Source organism: Typopeltis vanoorti, chromosome 21, assembly GCF_054136105.1.
Source record: "Typopeltis vanoorti isolate ZY-2024b chromosome 21, IOZ_Tvanoo_1.0, whole genome shotgun sequence".
NCBI classification, from domain to species: Eukaryota; Metazoa; Arthropoda; class Arachnida; order Uropygi; family Thelyphonidae; genus Typopeltis; species Typopeltis vanoorti.
In genome coordinates this window covers 20,780,251-20,801,011 of record NC_143569.1, presented here as the reverse complement: position 1 = coordinate 20,801,011, position 20,761 = coordinate 20,780,251, and the positions used below count along the sequence as shown (strand labels likewise).

Here is a 20,761-nt window from a genome sequence, read left to right as displayed (position 1 = left end):
ACCCGTCCATCTGCTACGTAGAAGAAATTCCGAAGACGAGTTTACCTTGATTTTATTTCTGCGATACTTCTGAATCTTTGAGCTAGCAATTTAAATACGTTATTTATCCCGTTAGCTGTTAAAGAGATTGTTTGCATCATTCAAACTGCTATTTAAATGATGCAAATGAGAATATGAAGAAATTTTGAACGCATGCAATCTAGGATTTCCACAAAAAAAAAAAAGAAGAAGAGACTAAAAATATATCTGAAATGCAAATATTTTTCAAGTTCAGCTGTTGATATTACCTGATCTAAAACAGTTGTTCACCTATTCAAAATTTTATGTATGCACATGCGCGCTCATTCCATTAAAATCTATAAGGTATGAAGAGCGAGAGTAAGATAATGAGCATCGTAGTAAGCATCAAGTTCGAGTTAGTATTCGTGTGCAAATAGAATGCCAATTTGATTTGATTTAGAAACTGTTTAAAGCTAATCCATTCATAATAAATAACAAGCAGTGGGATAATCAAATCAATCTAAAGAAGCTGGCAATATTTACTATTATTACACAAAAAACCTCCACGGAGTCCAAGAACTCATTGCGGGAGACTCGCTAATTATTTACACAACACTTATATCATCTCTCTTTCTCGGTAAACTTCTTCCTTGACAAAGCACTCATGACAATCATACCACTCATTTGTCACTGTTGAAGCAAAAGAACATACACTTGTTACCCGCATTCTTATGCAGTTCAGGGCGACCCCCTCATGTCGTGTCATATATTGGAAGATTTCTTCAACTCCTACTCTAGAAAATCAATTTAATAACTTATGTTCTATCAATTAAACTTTGTAATCCAAAAACCGTTAGTCTATCCTCATAGGAAGCATACTCGACAAACCGATCACCATTTTGGTCACTCAATACCTGATCCTTACACATTCTCAAAAAAAATTTTAGTGCATGTTTCGAGTTAGGCTTTGCTCAGTTCACTGTTCACAGAATACTTTATAAAAGCATAGTAGTATAAGCCTTATTAGTTATGTACCGTTCAGCATATCACTAATACCGATAGGAAAAGTTCATTGTAAATTCGCCATAATTATGATTATGTATATTCAGCAGGAACTGCATGTTGAAACAAAGGAAGACTTCAAAATTCGAGACGTGTAAACAAACAGTTGTAAAATCTGAGGTTCTAGTTTATCCACTGGATATCTTGATTCTGAAAGATATCTCCCACAAAAAAACAGTCAGCACTCACATAAAGAAAAGAGCAAAGTTAAATTACGATCCTCCATAACTTGACAATCATCCTGATATTATTTTCAAGTTTCCAGAAATGGGGAGAGGGCACGCATTTCGGAAACACTGTGGAACAATTTCCGAATTTAATTCGAAAATTTGGGGTTCCTTTTGCTTACACCCTTAGATATTTTGGATTATGAAAATAATTAAGTGTACACATCGAAAGCGACTTGACTATATTAAGTTGAGAGAGAAAGAGAGAGAAAGAAAATTAAAGTCGCTGCAGCTTCATTTATTCTGAAAATGCTGAATCGCGCATACAACTCATATTGAACTTATTTCTTCCTTTTCCTAAACAGCGAAAAAACCTTTACGCTCCAGTCTTAAGCACAATTTACGTTCAATTTTAATTATTTCGCCCGCCAGCATTCATGTGATGTCCAAAGGGACATAACATCATTTACGTTGACGAATGCATTTAAATTAAATACTTCAGTATTTATATTTGATATTTTTTCCCTTCAAGTTTAATATTTTTTCCCTTAACGTTTATTAATTTTATTACTACTTACGGAAGAAGCAGCATTTCCTTTGGAGAGAAAAAAAAATACAGACTTAATTACAACAAATATAATAATACAATTATTGGCTATTATTTTAAACTCGTACTTATAGAGTAATAGACTCATTCATAACATTAATAGACATTAATTTAATGGAATTCTTAAACCGCAAGTCTATAAAACAAAAGTTAACCACCCCGATCTGATGTACAACTTCACCATGTAAATTAGAATAATTGCTAATAATCAGAAAAATTCAAAAACCAAAAAGAATTTTGTAACAGAAAATATATAAACATAGGATGCAGAAATGCATGCAGAATAAATAAAACATAAGAAAAAACTACATGTACGTGTGCGACTTACTTAAAGAAATGTAGACAACTATTCACAGTAAGACAAGGAGTAAACACTTCACCATTCCACTGGGTAGTATGAATCACTGCCGGATACGAAGATGAATTAATAATGTTGTAAGTAACAGTCAACAGGAGGGAGGGAAGGAAGAGAGGATAATACCTTGCCTTGGCGAGTAAAATTGCAAGTAATGATTACTCCTAGTTCTAGGAAATCATTGCGGTTAAAGACAATAAAAATAATCATCTAATTAAAACTTATAACTTTAATACATGTTTTAAATTTTTTTTAAGGAAACAGCGAAAGAAGGAATTATTCAAGGACAAAAAAACTTTGTGCAATAACTTTTACTGTAAAATATCTTGGCAAATCGCCAAGATTTTCGCAGTTAAGGTATTCCCCTCACCTATTTTCTATATAACAAACACACACATATGTATTTGTGTCTGCGGGCGCGCGTGTGCATCGTTAACGATCAAATCATTCCTTATTTGCGTCTCGTTGTTCAATTGGTATGTGCGCTGTCTGTGCACATATAATCATAAGATGATCATACTTACCATTTATTAAATAAGTCCAAAAAAAAAAGTGGAAAAACATGCTCTAAGAGGGTTGCTGAATGCACAAGACCGTACGAAGAGGAAGCATCGTCTGGATTGGATTGGATGTACACCATCTTTAGATGAAATAAAACAATCCAGTCTTAGCCACTTTGAAATCCACGTTCTCTTATAAAAAAACAGATGGATATAAGAAGGCTTTTGTAGAAAAGCCCCTCATATACCAGAAAATATCCGACAGCAAAAAGGAAAGAAGGCTTAAAGCAGGAATAAAAAGGAAGGTGTATATAGATAGAGTCAGAATAACATCTGTTCATGAAAGATTAAAATTCTCCAAGTATCATAACTATCCCAAAACCAGGGAGCGAACCACACTTGTTAGGCTTACAGTAATCAACCCCTAGAATAAAGGAGGAATAAACCTCTCGAAGACAGAGCATAGTAACCCTTTAAAAAGGAGATAAGTGCTGTATTACCTCATATCATGTCGACTTGGCCGTTCTTCCGCAGTGACTGGTGAATGATTCGACAAAGTCAGCTGCATTTAGTGTTCCTGTTATGAAGGAAAGCTTACCTCCCATTAAATTTATGAATGATACAGAAATGGTGAACCAGTTTAGATATTAAAAACCAAGACTCAGTGGTGTAGCTAGAGTTTTTGCCGCCCCTCTCAATACACACCAAAAAGACTACAGAAAGTTAAAACGACGTATAGGGAAATAAAACACTGTTTATTTTTGAAGTAAAACTTTAATTTCAACATTCTAAAATGTTATTATTCTTGCTTTGCTTTTAGCAAAATCGTCAATGACATTGGCGAAGTCTATTTCATAGTAATGTAGGTGATTCTTAATCAATTTTATTTAGAAAAAACTAGTATTTCTAAAAACAATATTTAGAAATGAGTTCTTGAGACTGTATTTTAGAATTAACAGAAAAGGTTCAAAAAGGTTCAAAGCCCCGCCAGGGGCGGACCTCCCCCCTTCGCCAAGATCTTTGATTCAGGGCTGACCATAGTACACAGTAGAAGAGAACAACACCATTCTGCCGGGATGGGAGGGAGAGAAAGAGGATGGAGAAAGTGTCTGGTAAAAGATCGCCAGACACTTTAGTTGAATGCCAAGAAACAAAGCAAAAAAAAAAGCCTCCGTAGCTCAGTTGATTTCGACGATGTCCTTCGGTTGGAAAGATATGAGTTCGAATCCAGTTTAGGATGCGATTAACCTTTATCGGGACTTTCCAAATGAAGGTGAGTTAGACTGCCCATTAGGAGGCGGAAAGAAATTCTGGAGACGGAAAGAATCCAGAAATTCTGGGTTCATACGGTGGTTGAGAGTTTTTCCTCTCGAAACTAGTTTGCCTTAAAATAGGCAAACCGAGTAATGACCACACATGCAGACATAGAATACTTCAGGGAATGATGAAAGCACCCCCCCTCCCCCCGCTATGAAGTAGTAATTTTTGACCTCATTTCGTCGGATCCACATGCTAATACTGGTATAGCGTATGGGAGTATCCAGGATACTCACATACGCGAACAATAACAAATGATTTGTTCTTACGGACTTGCCATATATCAATATATATTTCCTCCTGTTGATAACAAAGATAAGCAACTAATCTAATCTTCTGACTGAGTGGAAAAGGAAATCGAGTTGTGTTGTTGCCGAGACATTCTTGGCTGGAGGATGCAGGAGTTATTGTAAATTTATCTCAAACTGAAAAGCGCGCAGTTAAAAAAAAAGTGTTTCCCAAATGACAAGACATAGCTCTCAAATTCTTGGGCCCATTACCCCAGTGATCTTATTTCCTGTAGATTTCATATGGAATTTCTGTTCCATCCATAAGAAATATATATACCTGATTCAAATAGATGGTTCATAACAGTTGTACAACCTTGAGCTTAAAGAAATGTGGACGTTTGTAAGTATAGCCTAGAATACAAGGCTCTGATCATATAAGTGCTGTGAGCGCCATAACTTTCGATTGTTTATTGTACTGCATATTATGAAAACTGTACTGAATTAAAGCATAAAGACTGATTATGTTGTAAGCGGTATGGTGTTTATATTACAGTTAGAGTAACAGTCATTTTTAATTTTCTTGGAATATGAAGGAAATTTAATAGGCGTTATTTCAGAAGAGATGATCGGGGACAGGAGTTGTTCGTATAATACTATTATGTCAAGCCAGGCGTTATGCCGAACATATGAAATGCAAAGAAGGTTGTGAAGGTAATATTAGGTTGATCTTCAAGCAGCACTTGAAACAGCTGAATTATGAAAGCCAATACTTAACATAATAACCAGTACGTCTGAAATAGTGCAGTGTAGAGTGCAAGCTTCCGAGGAGAGAATTCGCCCAGATAACAGAGGTTAGCCCATTATCAGGTTATTTGATTCACATCACTTAAATATAGAAAGCGTTTGAAGAGAACTGCTTGGGAATGATTGTGGATAAGTTATCTAGAAAACCTATAGATTGAGTAGGATTATTTAGTGGAGATGGCTGTTGCGATGGAAACGACGAATTAAGAAATTGAAAATTCTAGTCATAATTGGGGTAAAAATAGTTGGCTTTTGGTAGATAAATTGAAAAGAGAAGGAAAATTCGAACCAGTGGGATATTTTATCTAATTGTATATTAGACACACACACAAGCGCGTACTTTAAATGTTAGCTTTAAAATATTTGATAAGATTTTACGGTAAGAGAATTATAGCAACTTATGTTAAGAGAATATGATACTTTTTCTAGTAACAAAAGATAGAAAATATTTCGTGTCAATATTATTCGTGTCAAGAATATTACTCAAGTATTAACTTACACTAGATCTAAATAGAGCTACACGTAAGGAAAATTTCAGAAATTCTGACGTGCTTATTGGTGGGAACGAAGGATTTAAAACCGGGATTATTTAAAACACTAAATCATCTCGGTTAGTAAATTTTAAAGGAAGATTTTTGACTCATGAATCAAAAATTAATTTATTAATTAAAATAAATTCATGTACGTTTATGTATAAACAATCATTTTTTTTTCAAACCTTAACTGTAAACCAAAACAAATAAAATATAAATAATAAAATAAAATCCTCTAACGTCTTTCCTTCTCAACATTTGTTAATCTTTAAGTGCAGCCGACTGACAGGTTACGACTGCCGACGACTTGAAAACTTACGAGTGACAAAAGATAATGAAGACAACTGTTCCTCTCGTGTTTCTAATCCTACTGGTGATATTTTCTGAAACAGTGAGTTCTGCAGACCATTTTCTGAGCTTCAAGGTTAAAAGCTTGAGGAAGACATATGCTTTTCTTCAGGAAGAAAAGCATATGTCTGCGCCAAAGAACCGAATAATTCGAGAACTAGCTGAAGAACGGTTCCTCTGGAATTCCTAAAAGAGTTTCTTCTATTCGACGACTAGAATGGAATCTATTAAACGGTCTTTCCGCTAAAAGGTGTACCGTTAAGAAAGTTAGGATACACGGCCATCTACTATAAACCGAGACAGCAAAAATAAAGAAATAAAGAAATAATAACTTAAAAAATCGGTAATATAAAAAAACGAAGATAATACACAAACATTTTATTAACAAAATTAATTTTAATATAGTAACCGAACAAGTAATTAAAACCTCAAAAACAATATCCTAATAGATTTTTTATTAATTTCATATCCATATTTTCAGAACCTTGAAAGAGTTCTGATGCAAGAAACATTTTCTTATCGGATTTGTACCCAAATAAAAGCATCACAGTCCTTTGCAAATTGTAAAATATGGTAAGCCAAACACGTTCAAACTCCCTTTTAAGTGATTGTAATATTTCCTAACAATAATAAGATTCAAATGCTACCCGACTCAGATTTTTTTGATAAACCATAAAATCTGTACATACTTTTTTTTCTCAGTGAACTCATTTTTTTTCATGAAAAGAATGCAAGATTATTCGTATCAAAATCGTTTGTTAGACTAACATTTCTAATATATAAAGTCTTAAAAAAAGCTTCTGTGGGGATGAAAGTTTGAATTTTTCTTTCAATTCAGAAGAAAGGTACAATCAAACAAATTTATTTATTTTTTAATTGGACCCCAAAACACGAAAAGTTGTAAAGCTATAGTACATTAATGCAGTGAGGGAATAAGGATTTTTTTTTTTTTTTTTACGAATTTTATTAATATTATATATTTTGTAGATTTGTTTATATTTTATATAATCCGAAAACCGTGATCTGGTAACATGGACAAAGATTCATGTTACCAGTGTCCATGTCTTTTAAGTTCTGGGCCTGAGAATTCACTATAAGCGGAAATTCTTAGACTCGATAGCACATCATTCCGAAATGGGATCAGCAGGAGGAGGGGTTGTGCTGGGGAAAGACTATTCTCACGAAATGGAACTGCTGGCCATATTACCGAAAACACTTGATGGTCAATAGACGATCGTACTGTCCATCAATAATTTGAATTCTGATATATCTACAATAACAGTTTTATGGACATGGAGAACTTTTATATCCCAGAAAGATAATATTCTCGCATATAAAAATGAGATGCAAGCATTTTTTTGAATAAAGCCCTGCTGAGATTATGACCAAAGCAAATTTATCATGCTCAAATAAAAGAGTGGGGAGAAAATGCTTTTAAGTTTCTCAACTTCTGTATATATAAAAGCCAAAGAATCCAAAAAGAACATGACATTGTTAATATTCAAGAACGTGAAGCAGAGATAATCTAGGATGTTTTCGTCACTTGCATACAATGGGGGAAGGGGGGGGGGGTGATAGGTTAGTAAAACAAGTATTTGAAGCAAAAATGGCAGGAAAAAGACCCAAAAGAAGACAGAGATATAGATAGGTTAGATTAAATAGATTAAAGAAATTGGTTAGATCAAAAATTAAGAGCTGATCCAATCAGAGACCTCTCAAATAATAGACTAGTTTAGATTAAAGTTGTCGGTAGCAACTAGTCATGAAATATCAGTTTTGTTGGACTAGCACCTGCAGGTTGAGGTATTCATGATGTCAGACTAGCAAACGAGACCAGAATCTTTTTCAGCTAATTTCTGAGTTAGTGAATCTTTAGGAAGTTAAGCCTGCAACTAACAAAAGTCGTTCGCAGACACACTATTTCACACGCAATAATACCACTTTAGGATTCGACCAGGAGGCAGCGTCATCCGTTTATTGTATCCTCCTGCACTTTCATTTATGCTCGCCAGCACACATACGCATGCAATATATATTAGAATATGGTCATATTACCGATTATAGAACATCGCTAAGATAAGAAACCAAGACAGAGAAATAACCACATGCATCAAAAACTCTGAATTCTACGCCGTGACTACTAATGCTAATTATATTAATATTCCTACAAAATGTGGCAAAACAAGTTGGGGGAAACCTAAACAACGATGACTGGGTAGCTTGAGAAAGGACCTCGAAGATTTCGGACAGGAGGAGAATATGGTCTTAGTCAGAAGGTTGATCCACCGAAGCGACTGCAACTTCATTCTCACTGAAGTGGGAATGAAGCTGAAGAAGGAGAATAAGTAAAATTATTCTCTATTGAATTGTTTAATGGTATACAAATCATCAATCATATAAAAATCTATATTCGGAGGGACGCTAACAAATTATTGGCAACGATGTCCATATTTTTCTTATATGAGGCGTCTATCTTGAGGAGTGGGTTCCATGCTGCAAGCACGGCTCCAGGTTGCGAATAGAGAACTGGCCTCTAGATACGGAGATTAGCTGAGAATAATCAAGGAAACCTGTAAATATCAGTCGCGGACAATACGACGGCGTCTATCAACAAGAAGTGGTGAGATATTCAGTGGCATGGCTGTCTCTATGACAAGGATGCGACATGGCGAGATCTAACCACCATTAAATAAGTTACAGCCTGCTGGATGTTGGGCTGCAAGACCTTCATCCGGATCAGCGGAAGATCACCCATAAGTGGTAATGGTGTGAAGCATATAAGGCGAACAATCTGAAGAATGAGAAAAACCCAACCTCTTTAGAAGATTATTGCTGAACAAGGCAGGCAACAGGAATCCACCTTGCTCTATATTTCCCCTAGTGAAGTAGCCGTATGGATGGAAGCTCTAAGAGAGAGATAATAAAGTGCACAATAACTCAATACCTGTGCAGGGAGGAGAAGGAACAAGGTTTCCCAGATCGTAAATCAGCGAAATCCTTGTATACCCTACTAGTTAATGACTAATTAACTAGTCACTTCTCTTGTTAGTTAAGCTCAATAAGTAATAATTTACCAACCGTGTCGACTTTTCTAATTTAACCCTTCAACATACTTAGTGAACTTTTCTAAAGTTCTAACATCGATTAGAAATCCCTATACAGATGTTATAACTTCCTCCAATGAGTAAGGCTTCTTTTAATTAGACAATCAATCCTTCGCTATTCGTCTTAACAAATATGACTCCAGAAATTTAAATTTCTTATCTACCATAACACACAAGTCCTTATATTCAGTAATTCCTTCCGTTTCAATTTTTTTTTTTTTAATCTAATTCTACTTCATTACCAAATCGAATTTATGCTACGAGATGGCGAGGTGTCTACGGTAGTCTTTTCTCCGAATGCCAATTAAAGTCACTTTATAGTCTTGGGCTAGCTATCATGTTTGGCTGATGATGGAGAACAGGCTGCCACCAGTTTCCAATACCTATTCCCTTTGGACAATAAAACACGTTAGCGATTTATTTATTTAAATGTTAATCCTCAAGTCCTAGTCCGTTCTTCCGGTCGTTTAAGATTACGCTGTCTGGACAATTTATCACTGTACACAATTTTACATCATCAACGAAGAGAACAACTTTGCTCTTAATACATTAACATAAATCATTGATAATTGTGTCGAATAACAAAGTCCCAAAACCGATCACTTAATGAGTGATCCCTGTCAAGAATGTAATACTGGATATGGTTCCGAATTAATTTTTCTATTTAGTTAATCTCATAGGAGTTGTCAGCAACTCCTATGAGATTAACTGGCATATAGTTTTCTATTTTATACAATGAGCTTTCCTTTACGAAATGGCTTCTTGGTCAGTGCAAATTTCCAATTAGCAGCAGGGACGATTCCTTGAAAATAATCATGCCTACCATTTATTTACTTTAACATGTCTAGGTGCCTTGTTGATTGCCAGACATTTCAAACATCTACAAGTTCCTTATCCTGTAGATCCATAGATGCTTTTGCCTTCTCAACTTGCATTGTCGCAAGATAGAAGACAAAATCTCATCTTCTATGCCAATACGCGAAATGATTATTAAACTCCTCTGTACCATAGATCTTTATTTTATCCGTAGAGCTGTTGTATTAACTTCTATTTCGCTTGGTCTCTCTCTATCACATTTCTAACCAATTGTAATTCAACTCTTTTTTTTATCTTTAAAATGATTTAGTTAATAATAACTGTAAATTTTATATAGTTATCATGTATTTCAGATTATTTTCCAGATTAATATTCTTTTCGAAGTTTTTATTTTATTTATTTATTTATTTTTTTTTTTTGATTGACGTCCTTAAGAACATGGTTATTCATCCAACCAAACCCGTGTCTTTCAATTCATTCTCAATATAATTCTCAAGATAAATTTAAACATCTAATTATGAAAGCTATTCTTAAAAGTTTCCATTTGCTATTAATAGTCATTCAATAAATTCAAACCAACTTACGCATTTCAATTTTCTTATACCCGAAAAATAAGGTCTTAAAATTGCAGCCTTTATCATTTCCCTTAATTTTAATTTCCATACTAGGATTAAATGATCACTATCACACAGCAGCAATGAGTTAATATAACCAACTAGTAGTGCCTTTGATTTTAATATTAAATCTTAAATTTAAGATCTTGCTAGATGGCTTCATGTACACGTTGTTTTTAAAAAAAGCTGTTCCAAATTGCTACCTATTTGAATTACTGCTGTTTTATTTCCTACTCAATACCACCGATATTAAAATCGTCCGATTTTTAAACTTGACCCTTTCCTCGATCACAAAACAACTGGCCCATATCACTGAATTTTCTGCTGCGATAAAAGATTTTCGCTCTTAATTTTGCTTCCCGTATGTTTAGTGAAACTACACTGATTCAAATTACTTACTCTGACTTTTCCTTTGTCCACTTGGTCTCTCCTCATAACATAATATGCCAAGTTTAGGTAACTTCTGTTATAGGTTATTTAATTTCCAGCTACTAATTATAATTAGTAGCTGGAGGTTTATTACCTCCAGCTACTAATTCCAAACATGGGAGCTTATTTTTAAACTTCTTGCATTAGGTAAATAAATGGTAAACTTCTATAAATCATATTTCGAAGACATAATTTACTGGCCGTTTACCCACCACTACCTTATATACTTGCTTTTCTCTCTCTCTCTCTGTTACAGCAACTTTGATTTCTCTCCAGAATTTTTTTATGCATCACACCAATACGAAGTTACCCAGTTTAATGTGAACTTCAGCAATCATGTGTATGTAGTCATTAAGAAACGATCACGTACATAAAATCATGTCTAGTCAGTTTACTTAGGAATCTGATGTATTCAATCTTCATTTTACAAGAAAATGAGTTCTAAAAATCCGCCTACGTTTTCTTAAATAATCTTAATAATAAGTAACTGGATCCTATTAAATATGAATACCTCAGAATTTATTTCCTTATAAAGAGCACACTTACCCTAAATCTTCGCACCAGGCAACGCGACTATATACATTTCCAACTTCTTGCGGAGATTGCTATCATTGAATCTCCACAAATTGTAATGCGATATCTATCATATTAACATCATTGTTAAAAATTCACGTAATTGGAAAACGAGTCTATTTAACTCCCTTATAACACTCACCAGGTTAATCCTTCGAAATCCATATACGCAAAAAAGTTGGAAATATTGGCAGAATATTTTTTTTCAAGCTCTGAAGAATTTTATCCTCTGATTTCTACCTTCCTCCCCCACATGACGTTGCCTGCAATTTAAGTTTACTAATTTTTTCTCTTAACGATTTTCGTACATAACACCACTTAAACTCGAGTAACTTGTTAACTAATCATACACTCGACTCACTAATCTTCCTTTTTCACAAGGTATACTGCAGAGCACAATGTTAGACTTCTTAAGATCTGTATCGTTTGCTTTTAATACTGCGATTACGATGCACTGCTTACGAAGGAGTAGTACACTTTTCTTGTGAAAACCTACGTGTCACGTGCGTGATCTTGTATATTCAACACGATCGGCCATGTAATTATCCTTTCGGACGCACGGCCTCATACGGTAGTGGCATCGCCCCCCTCTCTCGAAAGGGGAAAAAAGGTCACAACAACATATGCAGTTTACAGACATAATACATTGGCCTTATAGTCTTGCTTCGGCAGTAATTGCAAACGACTTCCAGCTAAATTTCTGCGTCTCTGTTTGACAGCCACTGTTTCTCCAGAACAAACATCTTGCATGGTTTTTTTTTCTTGTTCTTTCAACCCAAACTTAATAACATTAAACTCAAAAATATCTAAAATTAGCAATGCTAAATAGTTCGAACAATAAGAGTTACCTATTCAGAATAATAGGGGAAGGGAGAATTATATCGATGTACAGAACTGTTGCCTGCTTACAAGCACGTCGCCTATCTGAAATATTCTCTGAATCGTTTTCTCTTTGTGCGCACCGACGAAACTAATAGTGCTTATTAAATTAACGGTTATAGCTAGTACTGTCAATTTAACGAAGAGTGTAACAACGCAGTTCTGTTAAGTCTCTCACACACACAATAGCCAACTAAGAAATAAATTCTTGCTGATAAATGCATTTCTACAATAAATATTTACGGCACTCGATGCTTCTTAAACTGTGTTCAGCGGAAATCTCGCCACGAAAGCATAAAGGTTTTCCAGAGAAAAATACAAACAGACATTTATAACTTGAATGATTTGATTTGGTTTTATTGGCTTCTGGGCAATTATATTGCGCCACGTCCAAAGTCCAAGCAGTACACAGGGTAAGTATTAAGATTATTAGATTTGGTAATCGCGAAGTGAGATGCGAAAACTGGAATATGCAGTTTGAAATGCCAACTGATCTCTAGGTAGCAGATGTTTGACATCCCTCGGTGAAATATCACCATCTTGCTTAATGAGTAATTGTTTCTGTTCCCCCCCCCTTCACTTGACATGCCAGTTGCACTATAGGGGTTCTAGCACTCCAGAGTACAGTATTAGCATTAAAACTGTTCCACAGACCAACCGCTGATTAGTGCCGGTCACTAATCAGCGATCAACACGAATCGGGAAGCTTCCCCGTCAGCATGTCATTTCCACAGGGATACACAGGCCTACTAAAATTTAATTAAAGATAATATAACAATTTAATAGTTATAATAAAAGCTGAAATAACATTATATCTATATAAAATCTACTTGTAAATGAAAAAAAAATGGCTCCACAAAAAAAAAAAAACAGTACCTGTGGACCAAAATTAAACCGTCCTGACTGTAACACCTAAAACCAATAAAGAATGTCGTTTTCTTGCATCGATCGTTTCGTTTTTCAGGACTGCATGTGTTATCTAAAAGCTTCACTGAAAAAGTGAATCAATCGGCAGTTAACTTCACTTTTTGATTAGCTTACACATGCATATACAAAGGAATGTTTACATTCGTTTGTATATAATTTATCTTCACTGACTGCCAAAATGCAACCCTAATTGCTGGACTTTGGATTATTTCTCCTCTGTCACACAGAGCCAGGGCATTTCAGATCGTTTCCTCGAATTATAAATAAATAATAATAAAAAAACACTAAACGCACACAAATACGTAAAATTCGTCTAAAAATTGCAAATTTTATTTCCATATTTTTAACGGACGAACCTTGAACTCACTGGATATAGTCAGTTAATATTATATTAACTGACTATAATAATAACAATAATATTAATCAATATTCACAAAATGCTTCGTTGATGACACCCTCTTTCTTTAAAAGTAACAGCAATAAAGCCTATCCACAAAGTTTAAAGAACTGGTTCTTGAAAGCGTAATTATTTAAATTTAACAACTTGTTCTATAGAACCGTTGAGAACTAGTTCCAGCTCATCGCTACAAATGTATGCTCTACAAAATGGTGTAGCTATGATTTTATCCTCTCCTAACGATAAGAACAAGCTATCAAAATCTTTGCTGGAACTTATTTAGACCAGCTTAAACTCTAAGATGTTATGGTTCAAATTTAGAATTCGATTATCTGTCTTCTTCTTCTATTCTGTTAGTTTCGATAGCTGAACATTTATTGTATTTTAATAAGCTATTATAATAATTACTAGTGGGCGTATGGAGTTGAATTTAGGAAAGAACTCTAGCTATTTCGAATTTGATTTCCTTCTGCGGCAGAATTTTTCTACCAAAGCATGCTCTGTTAGCAATAATAAATAATGTGCACGAGAAGTTAATGTAAATTTTTTCATTTGGGATTAATAACTTCCATATCTCCATGTGTAGCTAGGCATACATCCAACTTATATCTCTTGCCGTAAATCTTATAACTAAAATCTTATAGGGAAAAAAATCTAAGTAAGATCGAAACTAGGAAGTGATCTTTTTCTACTCAACCAGCTATTCAAAAACGGCACCTAAAATTTGTCGAGCAATGTTTCCAAAATGCGGGAGTGCCCTCTAACTGGAAAATAACATAATATCTCATGATAGGCTACATCCCAAGAAAAGCTGTAAATCTATGACACTTCACTACAATGGATAGATAATTCATGAACTCTACACTAGGGCCAAATATGGCACTCCCCCCCCTCCCCAATCACGTGGGAGTGATGATTTGCACTGGTTACGAAATCATCTACTGCTATTAATACAGGCATTCATTCCACGCTGAGATTTGAAACCCAAGTCCAGTAAGTTGCCGAATGAAACACTATCCACTCGACCAAAAAGGACAGAAAATTACTTTCTGTCCTTTTTGACTATTACTAGAAGGTAATAGTTAAGAAAGTATGAACAGTTTGATTTGAAAAATACTTGCATTTAAATATTCCAATTCTTTTGAGTAAACCACTGTTTTTAATTGCGCTTGAAGTATAATCTTTCTCCACATGTACTTATTAGTCCCAGTAATATCACTGTGTCCCTAACAGTATATACCTAATGCCATTACACGAGATTTAGGGTGATGGGTACATGAATCTCACTCCCTTCCTCATTAGGAAAATCAGATCCTATGGATCATATGAAACTCAGGGCATGTTCTAGATTATGCTAAGTAAAAGAAATGGGTTTAATTTTTTTATTGCAGCTGTAGGAGAACGATTCCATAAATAGAATAAATATTTTAAACACGAAAGCTCAAGTGAAAAGACCAATAGCAGGCATGATCTCGCAAAAGGCTGGAATGAACACCAGTTAAAATAAAACATTTCAAGTGTATGCGCAGGAAAGAAGCTTTTAATAAATGGTTTACTAACTATGATATAAATAAAACATCAAATTTTGTTACTTCGACCATTTATAATACTGTAAATTGTTCTGAGGTGTGAACAGTATGAATAAATACAAAGACATTACAGATATAATCCCTAGTATTCCATTATAGAGCGAGTACGTACCTGTTGCAGTAATCACTGGAGAAACAAACGAAACGGGAATTTATGAATAATCCACGACATGCTCTTCAGACACAGCTGTTGCAGATCTCGTAGATCAATTTGCCAAGCTGCGACTTTCTTCTAGTTTACAAGACAAGTGTTTGATATTGGTTACAGTACTTAGTCACGTGTACACTTCTGTAAACAGACGTACTATAACATTTGCCAATGCAGTTGTGTAATGACCATCGCGAAGAGCACGCAAAGCAGTTTTAATTACTCGCATGAAATTCCATACATATACATCTGTAGTCATGGATTTCATATTTGATACACTATAATATGCATGCTTGAGAAGTATTAGGAGAATTAACCTGCTATATATTAATACAAGTACAGGGATCTGAAGTACTGGAAAACAGACTGTAACAAAGTTTCTTTGGATAAAAAAGACGCAAAGCCATCTTAGACATTAAGATAAGACTGGCAAGGTGAATAATAATAATAATAATAATAATAATAATAATAATATTATTATTATTATTATTATTATTATTATTATTATTATTATTATTATTATTATTATTATTTCATTCACATAATTGATACACAGTCAAAACAAGATATCATTTATACAACAATTTGACTGGTGATTCAGAACAATTCAGATTCTACACAATAATCTAAGAACAGTCCTTCAGGTCGCGTCGTAAAATATGGACCGTTCCAAGTATGCTGTTTTTTGTAGGTCATATGGGGTCACTTCGTTGATGTTCAAAATTGCTGTAAATAGTTGGATAGAGTCTTTGAAGATGCACCAAGTGCACCGATAACTACTGGGATGACTTCGGTGTGTTTAAGCCACAGTCAGTCAACTTCGATTGCCAGATCTCGATATTTAGTAATGTTTTCCAGTTCTTTGTTGTTAATGTGGTTATCACTGGATACTGCGATATCGATAATCCAAACCTGTCGATGTTCGATAATTGTGATGTCAGGTCTATTGTGTTCCAAATGCCGATCAGTTTGTATTTTAAAGTCCCAGAGAATTTTTGCTGTTTCGTTTTCCAATACAGTCTCTATTTTATGCTGCCACCAGTTAGAAGAATCCATCTAACTGATGGATCCATCTAACTAGAAGCCATCAGAAGTACGAAAGCCATATATTTTGCATACATGCCATGAATTATTTTAGCCACTTGATCATGGCGGTATTTATAGTCAGTTTGAGCTATCTTGCTGCATGTACTTGATTACATGTTCTACAGTCTCATCTTTCTGATCGCATAATCTGCATTTTGGTGTTATTATTATTATTGATGTTAAAAATTTTTGCTTTCATTGCATTCTTTTGTAATGTCTGTTCTTGAGCTGGTAGAATAAATCCTTCTGTTTCTTTTTTAATATATCCATATTGTAGCCATTACCAGGTGTTGTTCACGTCAATTTTGTCCTCAGTATCTTGAAGAAATTGGCCATGTAAGGGTTTATTTTTCCAGCGCACATATCGGTTATTTTGTTATAACTTTTTGTAATCGGATTTATTTCCTGTTGATTTTAGAAGGCCCGCTTGTGTAATTGCTTGAAGCATTTGCTCAGAGCTATTGTCAATGTAATTTCTTAAACTAATTTCTTCTTCTTTCACCGTCTGCTCACTTGCAGCAGACCCCTCCCCCCCTACTCTCCTCGGTAGGTACAACCGGTCAACATCACTTCGTGGATGTAATACATGATGCATAGTCATTACTTTTCTAGTTTTGCGGTCTAGGTCTTCTTTTGTCCAGTCTATTATGCCAGCTGTGTATCGGATCCAGTGGCATACCCAGAGGGGTGGGGGGTCAGCCCCGAGCACCAAGCTGAATGGGGGCACATAGCATGGAATATCATTACTATTCACAAGATATTTGTATAAAAATTTTGTATCATTTTCAGTTCTTAAAAATTATTTAATATTATTGATATTCGTAAATATATATACGTATATATATATATTTTTTTAATTCGATGCTAAATACGATATACATATAATATATGTAGATAGTTAATTCGAATTCAAATCAAAACGCGCGAATTTTGTTTAGTTACTTTTGTATTATTGCAACGTCAAAGCTAGAGGGCATATAACATTCTAATTTACAGTTAGTGGGAACTTTGAACTTAATTGGTTGATGGACTGAGTCCTTGACTCTTTATCCCTTCATCTGGATTTTAGATTGTGGGTGATGCGATTATTGTGGGTAATTTACTCGCTCATTGTGAGCATTGAGGCTGTATCAGCTTTCTCTTGCGATGGAGGATTTCATTTTTTTTTATGTTTGAAACGATCTGAGGGCTTGTAGTCCGCTGCCTGTCGAACTAGCTGATTTGGGTGATTATCCTTGCTTGTGAAGAATTTCTCCGCAATGCCTGTCATGTAGGTCTTAATATCTGGAAGATTGGCTTCTTGATGTAACTGGATGTTTCTGACGAACCATGGGGGCATTAAATGCCATTCTTAGGCATTTATTTTGTATTATCTGAAGTCTGTTGATGTTGCTTTTAGTCGTGTGACCCCAGGTTGGAGAGGCGTAAGTTAGTTGCAGTCTGATTACCAATTTGAAAAGGAGGCTTTTGTTGCTTATGCTTAGGAAGCTGTTCCTATTCAAAAGTGGATATAGCTGTGCTATGGTCTGACTTGCCTTAGTGGCAACACTATCCATATATGACTCGAAGTTTAGACGTCTATCAAGATGAACTCCCAGATATTTGGTAGAATTGCACCAAACAAATGCAATTCTGTTTAATTATTTAAAAAAAATCACTACTGTGAAATTAATGCCAGGAACGGGGGGGAAGTGTTGAAAACTGATATCCATGTATTGATTATTTTAAAAATTATCTAATGCTACCTATTAACATTGTTTGAGTTATTTGAAAACAATTGTTCACATAATCGAAAATCCGAATTTGGTTGTTTTACAGAGATATATACCAGATAATTAACCCCAAAAATTACTTAAACTCTTAAAGTTTGGTATAGAAAAAATGTTTGTACTCTCCAGATAACATATACACAAATTTTACCTTTCTCCACACAAAGTAAGATAAAAACACACCAATAGTATATCCAACAGTATGCGAAAACATGTCGTTGAGTCATCTGCGCAAAAGGTTCATTTTTGAAGGAACGGTCAGGGTAGGGCATATAGTAAGGGTAAACAGTACTATAAGAAAAAAAACCATAGAGTCGAGTGACATTGGACTTAAGATAATCGTTCATCCAGTGCAGCTGCTGTTTTGTGTGTGGTGTTTTGTGTTTGGTAATGTAAAAATAATGGGTGAGCCACAAAATTCTTTGAAAGTTTCTTTGTGAAAAGTTCTAATTGTTTAGAATTTTGTAACAGAAAGTTAACATAAAATATAAGATCAGAGCTAATAATAATAATAATAATAATAATAATAAAACTATCTATTTGTGGTTCCATATGAAGTAATCTAAGAAGAAGAAGAAGAATGAAGGAAAACGATTATGAAAAATCGACAGTGGGTGAAAAATACGAATTTTCAGTTATCATTGGGATAACTGATTGCCAATTTCTTTTGAATAAGACTTCAAATTTATTTCCTAAAGAAATTTGTACTTTTATTTTACTTTGTATTTCTGATGGACTTATTGTAAGATATGCATTGACAAAATCACCTTGTAGTTGGAAAAGAATTACCTGAAAGAGTTAAAAAACAGAATTCTTGGTTAATAAAATATAACCATCAGTTGAAGTGGGAAATTGGTTCACTATCTCTGGTTGGATGATAGAATCAACATGCAAATATCAAATATTACTCGCCAAAGGAAAAGAAAAATCAAAAACATCAACGAGGTTAATAGGAAGGCCTGTTTTTGATTTAAATGAAATTGGATGCCCAAAACGTGAAAACATAATGTGTACTTTTAAATGCTTTTGGAAACATAATGAAAGATTCTGTGCTTTTAATAATTCTCTGAAGTATACGTATTGGATTCGAAAATATAAATATGCAACCCTTAATTTTACAACAGTAATAAATTCCCAACGATCATCAAATGAAAATTAACTTTCAGATAAGAGTCACATAGAGATGACAGTCGTATAGAGTCGTATAGAGATGACAATTTTGGTTTGCACAAAAACAAAGTTTCATGAATTTTTGTTGGAGATATAAATCGGATAATAAATCATACATTTTTGCTTTGTGCAAATAGATAAATGATCTTTGAGTTTTGGTGTGCCGTTATTACAGCACGACGTCAACCAAACGGAAAATTGATGATGAAAACAAGATTTTTAAGTAAATACTAATCATGTGGTCTGTCTTCTATTACTGGGTTGTCAGCTTTATCTTCGGGTTCACATTACATGTGATGGCAGATGTATTCGTTTTCCTGGGATTCCACATGACTGTTCTTGCATTCACCTACTCTCCCGTTAACAGCAAATCCTATCCACAAATTTCCTTCTTTTCATTTGACAAACTTTGTACTAAACAAATCATCACAGCTTTCAGAATAACATCTGCAATTTCAGATTATTCTATATTAATATCACTACTAATGAATCTCGTACCTGTTTTATTTCTCACAAAAAATAAAATAAAAGAATCGTTTCTTTCGTTATTTATTTTTTTCTGATGATTTCTGGAGAAGATGCAATTTCGCTTCTTGAGATAACATTTCCCAGTCCTTCACTACACAAATAAAAAAAAAATAAATAATGCGAGCATATTAAATTTTAAAACCCTAAATTCTAATCTCAGCCATTTTTCAATGGTCTCCTAATAACATTGGTAAGTCAATTATTTTCTCCAGAAAAAGAGTTTCAAAAAATATTTCTTTCGGGTCTTTATTTTGACAATACCCAAATCTCTACAAGACGCAATTTCACTTTGGGATAACTCTAACCACCAATTATCTTTCCATAAACATAATACAACTATCAGTCCTCATCATCTAAAAAATTAGGTTAGGTTTTCCTGTTTTGCTCTATGCAGATCTCTTAACTCTATAAAAATCACAAATCCATCCGACCATTGTTGTTCTCACATCTACGACTGTGTTCCTAAGAGCGCCTTAAAATAATTGATTTCGTAGAGAAGAGATCAGTGAGATTTTTATTTACTCATCCCTTTTTTTACTAAACGCTCTTTCAAAGAGAAGTTCAGTTTATGCAGCTTGCATTTGCCACAAATATTTTCATAATTCTTCCATATTTTCACTGTTCATCCGAATTCGCATCAGCAGTTCTCTCGCTTTCTTCGAAATATGATGAAATACAATGATTTCCAGAAATTATGGAAGAAAAAGAAAAATCGTGATAACTTGAGGAGAAAAGGAAAAATATCTAAACGTCAGGTACATTATGTAAAAAGTGACATTGAGTCTGCTTATCGTATAAAAATTGGCGCT

At 34.3% G+C, this 20,761-nt stretch overlaps 1 protein-coding gene across 3 annotated transcripts in view; it reads right to left on the bottom strand.

Moving 5' to 3' along the window:
* LOC150094665 (NPC intracellular cholesterol transporter 1-like) overlaps positions 1-15,465 on the bottom strand; it is a 537,686-nt gene extending 522,221 nt beyond the window's left edge. The window contains exon 1 of one of the 3 annotated variants that reach the window (XM_090411500.1): positions 15,364-15,465. The gene's annotated coding sequence lies outside the window, so the exon portion shown is untranslated. Of the gene's footprint in view, positions 1-11,601; positions 11,621-13,214; positions 13,294-15,363 lie in introns of those variants that run through there. The other 2 variants (XM_090411501.1, XM_090411502.1) reach the window with 2 other exon arrangements.
* Between the last annotated feature and the right edge of the window lie 5,296 nt (positions 15,466-20,761).